This window comes from Panthera leo, chromosome E1 (assembly GCF_018350215.1).
Source record: "Panthera leo isolate Ple1 chromosome E1, P.leo_Ple1_pat1.1, whole genome shotgun sequence".
Classification (NCBI taxonomy): Eukaryota; Metazoa; Chordata; class Mammalia; order Carnivora; family Felidae; genus Panthera; species Panthera leo.
This window is the reverse complement of record NC_056692.1, coordinates 1,011,303-1,020,524: the sequence shown is the minus strand read 5'-3', so window position 1 is coordinate 1,020,524 and position 9,222 is coordinate 1,011,303. Positions and strand designations below refer to the sequence as shown.

The 9,222-nt window shown below is 68.1% G+C and overlaps 1 protein-coding gene across 5 annotated transcripts in view; it reads left to right on the top strand.

Moving 5' to 3' along the window:
* Positions 1-2,765: 2,765 nt before the first annotated feature.
* WSCD1 (WSC domain containing 1) overlaps positions 2,766-9,222 on the top strand; it is a 28,626-nt gene continuing 22,169 nt past the window's right edge. For 2 of the 5 annotated variants that reach the window (XM_042914768.1, XM_042914772.1), the window contains exon 1: positions 4,570-4,657. The gene's annotated coding sequence lies outside the window, so the exon portion shown is untranslated. Of the gene's footprint in view, positions 3,180-3,343; positions 3,610-4,569; positions 4,658-4,917; positions 5,144-9,222 lie in introns of those variants that run through there. The other 3 variants (XM_042914771.1, XM_042914769.1, XM_042914770.1) reach the window with 3 other exon arrangements.

The window sequence follows — 9,222 nt, the reverse complement described above, 5'->3', positions numbered from 1 at the left end:
GGGTCCCCCGGGGGTGCAGCCGGGGCCGCCCCAGAGGCCGGCTTCCCCTGCGCTCTGCCCCCTCAGAGGGCCGGCCGGCCCCCGCGGCCTCGCGATGGCCCCTTCCCTGTGCCGCAGAGACTCCCGAGGGCCGGGCGGAACCCAACAACCCCTTTCGTGGACAGACTTCCCCTCTTTGGAGGCTCGCCGAGGCCACCGTGGCCCCTCGTCTTGGGAGAGGCGGGCAAACAGGCGATCCCACGGGGGTCTGCGTGCGCGGAGCGGGCCCAAGCAGTTCACGGCGCTGCAAAACCCGAGCATCCACTCCTTCCGAGTGCTGCCAGAGGGTCCCTCCCGGTCTCCTCGCTCCATCCCCGAGGCAGGCTGCCTCCCGCGACGACGCCGGGAGCGGGACGCGGCCTCGAGGGCCACTCCGGGCGGTGGGGCCAGGCGCCGTGCCTCGTCATCCGGCCCCGCGGCAGGGGGCTGCGGCACGGGGGGCCGTGCGTACCCCACCCCCGGGGTCTCCCAGGCGGCGGGCAGGACCCCACGGACGACGGCCAGGCTGGACGTAAACGGGGATCAGTCTGTGACCTGAGCAGGAGGGAGCACTACCTGAATTCCTGAGAAGAACCACGGCGACCACCGGGGACCCGGTCAGATTCATTAAAAAGATGTCACGCTAGACTTACCGCATTTTTAAAAATCAATCAATTATTTATTTAATAAATATTTAGCGAGGGTGCCGATGTGCCCAGAATTCAGCTAGACCCTGACAGCAGAGTTCTGAACGAGACAGAGAGCTCCCTGGCTCCGTGGTGGCGGGAATTCCGGCTGCGGGGCCCTGGGGGTCGGGAAGGAGGCGACAGACAAGAACACAGGCGCCCCAGGTCACAGGTGCCACCCGGGAACTGGACGGCCAGGCAGGGGCTCCCCGGGGAGGTGCACGCAGCAGCCTCGTAGGTCGAGAAAGCACCCACACGTTTCCGGATCGCAGGAACTCGGGAGGGAGCCCTCCATACGCTGTTTGCTAAAATGCGCTGCGGGCTCATCCCGCGGCAGACCGCGTGCCGCTCGGGCCGCGAGCATTCCGCCGGTCCTCCCAAGAGCCCGGCAACGGGTGCGTTTTGGAGATGGAGACAGAGAGGCTCAGACAGCTGGCGACTTTCTCAAGGTGGTGGTGGGGGGGGAGCCAGGACCCGCCCCCGCCTGGGCTTGTCACCCTGAGGCCGGCGACGACCAGGCTGCCTCCGTCAACGGGGGGCAGAGACGCGGGGCTGACGGCTCCCAGGTGACCGAATGCGTGTTTCCCGAGGTTGAGGACCAGGCGCGGTGGCGGTGGCTCCGGCTGGGCCTGCAGCCCCGCCCTGCCCGCTGGGGTCAGCGATCTGAGCGAGGGCTCGGCCGGCCAGTCCGGGTCCAGCCTCCTCTGCTGCCACCGCCGACCTCCCAGCAGGCCTGGCAGGTTCCCTGCACCTCCCCCAACACGCCGCGTGTTTCGTGCCGCCTACCTTCACCCGGGGGGCCCCCTGCCTGGACCGGCCCCTGCTCCCTGTACCCCAGAGAGTGTTCTCTTCTCCCTTAGGAGGCAGCTGAGATGCCACCTCCTCCATGGAGCCTTCCCTGAATTCCTCCTGAGTTGGTGACATGCAGCCATCACCCCGCTTGCCCTTTGCTACTGCCGGAGGACAGTGCCGACCAAGTGGCGATGTGGTGAGGCTGCGAGCACCCAAATGATACAGCAGACCTCCTCCTCGGTGGTACGTTCTGGCTTCGGGTGTGCTTCCTGGTCCAGGTCTTCACTGGACACTCGGTGAAGGTTCTTCTCAGAGTCTCTGGCGTTCGACACAAAATCTTACACAATGGGTGCCTTGCTCAGTGAGTAAGTGAGAAGATGTGTGGATGCATGGATGGATGGGTGGAAGGAAGGAAGGAAGGCTGGCCGGTTGGATGGCTGGATGAGTGGGTGGAACGATGGATGGATGGTGGAGGGATGGATGGATGATGGAAGGAAGGAAGGAAGGAAGGAAGGAAGGAAGGAAGGAAGGAAGGTTGGATGGCTGGATGAGTGGGTGGAACGATGGATGGATGGTGGAGGGATGGATGGATGATGGAAGGAAGGAAGGAAGGAAGGAAGGAAGGAAGGAAGGAAGGAAGGTTGGATGGCTGGATGAGTGGGTGGAACGATGGATGGATGGTGGAGGGATGGATAGATGATGGAAGGAAGAAAGGAAGGAAGGAAGGAAGGTTGGATGGCTGGATGAGTGGGTGGAACGATGGATGGGTAGATAACCCAGCAGATGATAGGAAGCTAGGAGGCAATGTGAATACTTGGGGTCCAATCACTGGGATCCACAAAGAGAGAAGCAGATAGAATCAAGAGCCAAACACTGTGGGACTGAGATGCGAGCCGACGGTCTGGTCCCCGGTCCCGGACCTGCAGGGGACTGGGAGGTGGTGCTTCACCGAACGGTACCTGGACACGTCAGCACCACTGTGGGCCCATCAGAGAAGCCCCCCGTGGCATTAGGGTACCTTCCGAGACACGGGCTGAGATGCCGTGCAGATAGGTGTCGAACAGTCCCGGCGATGCAGACGTGACAGTTGCGAGGCAGAGCTGGACGGGGGGCTGGGAGCGGCTCCCCCATCAAGCCTAGTCCAAGTGGCCCCCTCATGTCCTCTGATCTGTCACCACTGCCACAGAGAAGGACCTCATCCCGGCCCTGAAACGCTCCCGGCCATGCACACCCCTTACAGGTGACCCGAGCCGCGTAGCCCACGCCTTCTCAACCACTTCCTGGATCCCACCACCCTCTTCCCTTCTCCGCATCCCTCCAGAGTCATCAGGTGCTCCTGTCTCCCCCTCACAGGCGGTGCACGTCCCTGGAGGGCTTTGCACAGCAGGAGCGGCGTGGCATCGGGCACAGAAATGGCACAGACGCCCAGCAGCTTTTTCCTTCTCTTTCCTGAGGCAGCTCTCCTCCCGGCCGCAGCCACGTCACTTCTCCGCTAAGCTCCCCTGGGCCCCGCTCGCTGTGGGCCTCGGACACTCGTCCCCCTTTGGGCCCCGGCCGCTTCCTCTGTAGAGTGGCCGCGGGAAGGCAGCCCCTGACTCGCCGTGAGATTCCAGGGACGTAACGGGCAGGAGGGAGCCTGGGGCGGCGTCACCAGCAGGACACGGGCGCAGTCACGCGCACGCGGTAAGGGAGACGCACGGGGCTGTTCTGCAAAGCCAGGAATGCCGGGGCGGCACAGGATGCGTCTGTCACCCCTGCCACCCTCGCCCGGTGTCCCCAGGGCTCCAGAGGGGGCCGACTCTCTTCTGACTCCGGGGCTTGGCCTGCTAGCTGTGTGACCTTGAGCAAGCCCCTTTCCCTTCTGGTTGCCACCCGGCTGACCGCCATGAAGCGGGGCTCCCACCGGTCCCCGGCCCGGCCAATCCTTACCCCCCTGCACCTGTTGAAAACAGGCTCCTGGGAGCCTCGCCAAGCAGCTCTGCCCCTAGCGGTCATCAGAGGCACGACGCTCCCTCTCAGGAAGCCGGGTTAGAGCCGCACCACCAGAGCCCTACCAGCCGCACAGCCCGTGCGGGTCCTCAGCCTCCTGGAGCATCTGGGCGGCCGGCCCCGGGTGAGGACGGGACCGCCGATGCGCCCACAGGGGTGGCCCCGTGGCTGGGGGGCTGTGGGGAGCAGGGGCAGGGGGACGCTTGGAGGGGAAACGCTCAGGGTTGGACCAGCCCCGTTTCACGAGGGGGATTGTGGATGGCAGTGTGGAGGCACACCTGTCCACCTCCGAGCGTGCGTGCGTGCGCGTGTGCCTGTGGGTGGCCCAGTGTGACCACACAGGAGTGCGCCCGTCAGCTGACCCCGGGTGTGTGGCCCTGCTTCCGTGGGGCACCCTGTCAGGGCGTGGGTCAGTCCCCGGTGTCGTGCCCTGAGTGTGCGGGGGCCGGGGGGGCGGGGGGGATGGTGTCCGTGTGTTCTCCCGCTCCTGGGCTGGCGGTTGTGTGCGCGGCTGTCCCCGCCTGTCGTGTGCACGAGGGCGTCCACGGCCAGATGTGCGTGGGACGGTGGCCCCGCGTGTGTCTGTGCGACCCTGTGTGTGTGCCTGCCACGGGGTCCCGGGCTGTCTGCGAGCGAGTGGGACAGAGCCCGGTGTGTGTGCGCACACGCGCGCGTGAGAAAGCGTGGCTGTCGGCGTGGCCCGCGGGCCGGGATTCAGTGTCTGCACCAGACGGTGCGTCTGTCCCTGTGAGTCTGCGACCGAGTGAGCGTGGCAGCCCGGCTGAGCGTGTGCGCGCGTGCCCCGCCCGCCTGCCCGCTCCCTCCCGCGGGCCCCCGCCCCCAGCACGACCCCTCCCACGCGGCGGGCCGAGCGGGCGCCTCTAGGACCCGGCGGCGGCCGGCCGCTGTCCCCGGGCCGCGCGAGTGAGCATGTGCAGAGCCCGCCCGCCGCCCGCCCGCGCCGCCCGGTCGCCCGCAGCCCCGGAGCCTGGTGGCGGCGCCCTGTGCCCGGAGGGGGGGGGGGGGAGCGCGCGTCGGGCCGCTCGCGGCGGCGGGGGGGGGGGGGAGGGTGGGGGCGCCGGGGCTCCGGGCGCTGCGGGGCCGCGGGGCTCGGTGCCCGGGAGCGGGCGCGTGGCCGCGGGAGCGGGCGCCCCAGCCGGCCGCGATCCGGGGTGAGTGAGTCCTGTCTCCGGGGCGGCCCGCCGGGACCCCCAGCGGGACCCCCAACGGGAACCCCCCCCCCCCCCCGCGCGGGCGGGGGCGGGCGCGCTCCTTCCCAGCCGCCCGCGAACAAGTTTGTGTAGACGCGGCCGGAGCGCGGCGGGGGTGCACCTGCTCCGGGCGGCGGGCCGGGGAGGGGGGTGTGGGTGCGCGCGCGGGGGCAGCGCTCGGGAGGGGCCCCCGGGGGCGGGCGGGGGCGCGCAGGGCAGCTTCGGACGCGGCGTCCCCTCCTGGAATCCTCGGCGACCGTCAGTGTCCGCGGAGGGAGGGAGGGAGAGGCGGATCCGGCCGGGCAGGGGGCGAGCGCGGGGTTCGGGGTGCGCGCTGCCTCTGGCAGGAGCCGCTCACTCACCCCGAGAGCGAGGCTTCCGGTCAGCGGAGGGCTCTGCCCGCTGTCTCTGGGTGAACTTGAACCGAGGCAGAGGCAAAGGCGAAAAGTAGGTATTCGCGGATCTTGTCCGGAAAATTACCCCAAGTAGTGGAGGGAGCCGTGCACCTCCCCAGGTGTGGACGCAGCCGGACTGGGGGCTGCTCACTGCGTTCTTCTTTTAAGTCTGGAGCTTCAGGGCGGCCCCGCAGGTGGTCTGGTGCCCGGGGTGGCGCGTGCTGGCTCGCCCCCCACCCCCGCCCCCGCCCCCGCCCCCGGGGGTAGGGGGTGGTGCAAAGGGACTCCCGTCCTTGTCTGAGCAGGGGCACGGTTGGACACCGGGGTTGGGGCTTCCACGGCCCCGCGCCCTTCCGGGGCTGCTGCGAAGATGGACAGACTGGGAACTCTGCTGTACTTTTCTGACAGATGCAGACGCTGTCACCCCTGTCGCTGGAACCGGGAGGGTCCCAGGTCGGGCTCAGGAGATGGGCCTTTTGTTTTCTCCTCTGAATTGCCTGGGAGGCCCCGGGCAAGGGAAGGGAGTGAGGCCGTGGGGAGGGAGGCAGGAGGGAAGAGCCGGCCCCTTCCTGATGATTGCAAACTGCAGGAGGGGAGGCAAAGGGGAGGTTCCCCCAGTGTGCCCCTCACCCCCCCATACCCTCGGCTGGGGCCTCAGAAGCCCCTTGGGGAAGGTGCCCAGTGGCCACCAGAGCCCCTGTAAGCTGCAGCAGAGTGGCTGTCTCCCAGGCGCTCCCCGAAGGAAGCTTGGCGAGTGGCTGGGGGTGGGGGGCTGACCCGGCAGCCCCCCCTTCCCCAGGAGAAGCCCCGGCCCACGGCCGCGTGCCCCCATCCCCAGCGTGAGTATTTCCCAGCTCCCTGGAAGCTTGGTTTGGGGGTGAGGGGCTCCCCCTTTTCTGCGGCTGCTGGAGCCCTGCGGGGTGTGTCCTGTGGCCTGCAGCCCATCCGCCGGAAGGGAAAAGAAGCCTGGTTAGGCAGAAGGCCAGACCCCATCCCTGCCCTCCTGTGTGCCCAGGCGGGCGGGGGTGCTTGTCCGGGCCGCCAGTCTCCCGCCAGGTCAGTTCAGGCCCAGCCCCGGGGAGCGAGTCACAGGGGCGGCTCCCCCTGCCTGGAGCCCAGGACCGGGTCCTGCCTGAGCAGGCACTCTTGGGAAGGGCCGGTTCCCCCGTAGACACTCGCGGCCCGTGCTCCCGTCTGGCTCAGACCCCGGTCGGTCGGTCGGCCGCGGGGAGGCCGCCGCACAATGATCGGAAGCGTGCTGCTTGCGGAGACTGTGGTTGGCGAGAACCGCCTGCCGTGTGGACGTGTGATGTGGATGGAAGAGTAGGCTGGATTCATTTTGTGAGCTAGTGACGCGGGCACACCTGTTGGCTGCTAGGGCCCCTTCCTTCTCCCGGGCTTCTCTTGCTGCTGGAGACCCTCGGGGACGTGAGCCCCTCCCAGAGGGCGGCTGTCTTGGCCTGAGGGGGCCCGGAGGGTGCTGAGGACAGGGGCGCCCAGGCACCCGCCCGGGAAGCCCCCATCCCAGCGCCCGCAGGAGCCAGAGGGGGGAGGCTGAGCCTGCCCAGATTCATCCGGATCGCCCAAGGGGCTTGAATAACCCTCAAGGGTTCACCATCGGGTGGGAGAGCCAGAGGAACAAAACAGGGATCTATGAAAGAGGTGGCCCAGCGATAGACCAGAGAGGTGGTGATGGGCTGTTTCCAGAGGGTGGGTTCCACTCCTGAGTAGGGGACGGACGCGCCCCTCTCCCCTGAGCCCTGGAGGGTGGCGGGGGGCACCGATTCCTGGGGGTCTGCCCTGTGTTCCACTCGGAGGTGCCCGCAGGGGGCTCACGGGCCGGGAGGGAGAGTGGGCAGAGCGGCTCGGAGCGCTGACTCCAGGCAGGACACGTCAGCCAGGGTCAGCTCACAGAGCATCCCGTCCCGCCGTCGAGCTCCGCCTCAGGGAGCAGGAGGGCTGCCTGCAGGAGGTGGCATCGGACCTGAACCCTGATGGCCACAAAGCACGCGCGAGCCGTACGAGGAAGGGCATGGGGGCCGGGGGGCACTGTGCTTGGGACACGGCCTTCTGGAAGGATCCTTGAGAGGAAGGGGCTGGCGGACTGGGTGTCAGACCGAGAGGCCTGGGCTTGGCCGTCCGAGTCCTGGGGACACGTTGGAGGCTGCAGCATTACTGTTTCTTTCTTTAGAAAGGTCGCTTTCTTAGGCTTGGCCTCTGGGAGAAGGGGAGTATCCAAACAATGTGCACGGAGCTGAGCAGGGCGGGGGCCTGCAGGGGTGAGAAAAGACAGAGGAGGGCTAATCCAGAGCCCTGAGCCCAGCTGGAGGCTCATGCGCACCTGAGGACCCCTCCCCACCGGGCCGGCCGCGGGTCCTGGAGGCTGGGACTCGGCTGCTGGGACCCCACCGCCCGTCTCTCGTCGGGAGGGCGACGTGCTGGGCCTGCTCCTTTGTCTTTCAGGCCCTCACCCGACTGGGAGCACGTGGCTCTGAGCCCAGAGGGTCCCCGTCCCCACTGCCCCGGCCAAAGGTGCGGACATGCTTCTGGGGGCCTCTGGAGTCTCCCTCCTCACCTGCCACCGCCTGTCCTCTCTGGCCGGGGAGGGGGAACGGAGGCAGTCACGTGACTGAACCCCGGCGGCCCGGAGTCAGGCCCCGGCCCCTCTGAGGGCTTTGTGCAGCCCCCAGGCCCCACGGGCTGCCCTTCTCCTCCCCCCGCTGCCACCGTCACCTGCCCAGTCCCCGGACCCCTCAGCCTAACCCCCACGGCGACATCAGGGTGCGTGCTGGGGGGGGCACACCATGCACGGCACCGTCTCCCCGAGCCTGGACCTGGCTTGTTTTCAGAGGTGCTGGTGGGGGCGCCCTGAACTCCTTTCCAGAATAGTCCTGCCCGGTGTGGGGCTGGAGCCGGCGTGGGCGGGCTAGCCCCGGTGTGTGACCGCGGGGCCTTGGCGGCTGTGGCTCTCAAATGGGGACAGGCGTGGTGCCCGTGGGGAGGGAGGGGGCGTGCGGAGTAGCCGGGATCGGGCAGGTGAGGAGCACGGTCTGGGGGGTGGGGAGCACTGGAAACGAGCAGGCGCTGGCAGCGTGGGGTGGGCTCCCGGCCGTGCAGACAGGCCGTGGTGGGTGTGCCCCCGGGGGCTGGCAGGTCCCGCCGACCTCGAGGCTTGGCGGGAGCCCCTTGTGCAGCGCCTGTAGGTCACCCAGCCACCTCCAGGCCGCGCTCACCTGCGGTCACTCCAGAGACGTTTTCCATCCCCAAGCTGCTGGCTGTGCGCTGGGATCTGGGGGTGTGGCCGGGGCCCTGCCTGGAGGGGCCAGCAGCCTGGAGGACAGGCGACGGGGTAGGGGCCAACGGCAAGTGTGACACTGGCAGTCCAGGGCAGGGGACGAGTTTGTGACGCTCAGGGCATGCCAGCCCCCGCCCCGCCCGAGGCAGGCGTTCTGGGCCCGGAACCAGCTGCGCGATTTTCAAGGTCCGGGGTGGCCACTGCTTTATAGGACCCTGAGAGTGGCTGTCCCCACCTTCACGCCCAGGCCCCCTCCGCAGACCGGGAGGCCCCTCTGGGACGGGATGGCCCTGGGGGGGACTTTGGGGGTCCTTGGGGAAGCCCGGTGTGGTCATTCGAATCCTGACTGATGGGCCACCACTCGCTTCCCGTGGCGAGTTTCCAAGTCCTGCGCCCGGCACGGCGCGGGACCCACCGCACACCGTGGTTCCCGACCCCGAACGGCTGACCCGCCCGCCCTCCGCCCCGGCTCCCCGAGCCTCTCCTTTCCACGGCAAGGCCTCCCTTCTCCCCGTTTATTTCCGCCGACAGAATCCCAGTCTTGTGACCGGGAGCCCTTTGTGAGCAGACCTGGAAACCCCCTTCCTAGAATTACAACGTGGACGGGCCACCAGGCCGCCCTCGCGTCCCTGTGCCTGAAGGAGCCGGGCTGCTCTGTGTCCCCGTGCTTTTCTGACTTCAGGCCCCACAGGATCAGGTTCCTGGTGTCGGGATGTGCCTGTCACTGTATCCGCTCAGTCACCTTACAAAGTGTACTCAGAACAAGGGTCTCGGGGCACCTGCGCCGCCCGGGCCTCGTGCGGGCACCGGAATGATAGGAATGGGCAGGGTTAGGG